This window comes from Suricata suricatta, chromosome 7 (assembly GCF_006229205.1).
Source record: "Suricata suricatta isolate VVHF042 chromosome 7, meerkat_22Aug2017_6uvM2_HiC, whole genome shotgun sequence".
NCBI lineage: Eukaryota > Metazoa > Chordata > Mammalia > Carnivora > Herpestidae > Suricata > Suricata suricatta.
Genome location: NC_043706.1, coordinates 2,191,014 through 2,192,846, shown reverse-complemented (window position 1 = coordinate 2,192,846; position 1,833 = coordinate 2,191,014).

The following is a 1,833-nucleotide window of genomic DNA, read 5'->3' as shown; positions in this document are numbered from 1 at the left end:
GAAGTGAAATCATACAGTATCTGTCTTTCTCTGATGGACTTATGTCACTTAGCATAATACACTGTAGTTCTATCCAGATTATTGCAAACGTCAAGAGTCCATTCTTTTTGATTGCTGAATAATATTGATTATATATATATTCCACATCTTCTGTATCCATTCATCAGTCGATGGATATTTGGGCTCTTTCCATAATTTGACTATTGTTGATAATGTGGCTATAAACACTAGGGTGGGTGTGCCCGTTTGGATCAGCATATTTGTATCTTTAGATCAATACCTAGTACTGCAATTGCTGGGTCACTGGGAAGTTCTATTTTTAATTTTTTGGGGTATCTCTACAGTGTTTTCCAGAGTAACTCCACCAGTTTGCATTCCCTTTTTTTAAATAATAGTTTATTGTCAAATTGGTTTCCATTTAACTCCCAGTGCTCTACCCCACAAGTGCACCCCTCCATTACCACCTCCCTTCCCCCTCCTTCTCTCCCTTCAGCCCTTGGTTCCTTTTTAGTATTCAATAGTCTCTCAGGTTTTGCGTCCCTCACTCTCCTGAGCTTTCTTTCCCCCTTCCCCTCCCTATGGTCCTCTGTTAGGTTTCTACTGTTAGACCTATGAGTGCAAACATATGGTATCTGTCCTTCTCTGCCTGACTTATTTCGCTTAGCATGACACCCTCGAGGTCCATCCACTTTGCTACAAATGGCCAGACTCAATCTTTCTCATTGCCATGTAATACTCCACTGTATATATATACCACATCTTTTTGATCCATTCATCGAGTGATGGACATTTATTATTTTTATACCGTATTTGTTTTCTGATTTCTTATTGTCATAGGTATTATACTAGGTAGTACATGGCTATATAAAAATACATTCAGTTTAAAGAATAATTAAAAAGTGAACATTCATGCTATCGCCTCCTTCAGTAACTAGAACCTTGGACAGAACCTCGGCTGGTCTGTACCCAACTGCATACCTTTCTCTTCCCTTTGATGGTGATTTGTTTTAAGCAGCCCCTTGATATCATTGTCAGACTTGACCATAATTCTTGACTGTAACTCTAAGCTTATCATCCATATGTGAGTTCATCAACAGCAGCGTGTTTTACCTGGTTTTAGACTTTATGTAGAGGGATGGATTACCTTGTAACTTCCATCACTTGCTCAGTACTTTTGTGTGAACAACATTGATGTCATTGTTTTCAACCATCGTTTTATTTATATTATTGTAGAGTACACACTTTTGTATGAACAGGCCACAATTCACCCAGTTTATGGTTGATAGGCATTAGTCTTATTTGCAGGTTTTGGTTAGAACAAAGAGTGGTGAAGTTGAGCATTCTTATATGAGTGTTTTGGGATGAGCGATTGAACATTATCCTAGATCATATTGCATCTAGGAGTGTGAGTGTGGGTCAGCATCACTAGACTGTGCCACACTATTATCAGAGGATTTGACCCTGTAAGATGGGCAGCAGCAAATGAGGCCTGGGAAGTAAAGATTTAATAGCAGGTCCATAATTCCTTCTCTCTCCTGGACACTCAGTGTGTTGTCTTTACCAGTTCTCCCCTTAACTTGAGGATAGGTTCTATTTGCTATGGGAAAAGCTTAGAAAATTTGAATGAAAAATATTTTTAGTAGGAGGTAGTTTATCTCTTCAGGCTGAACAGGATAAAGGATATTCGTAGTTATGGATCTAGAGAAACAGCCACAAAGTACCCATCAGCTTCCTTCTATTTTCTGTACTGATTATCTTAACTGTCTTGGTAAAGTCAAAATCATTTAGAACTTAAATGCAAAGACAGTTGAGTTTAAATAAACCATGTAGATT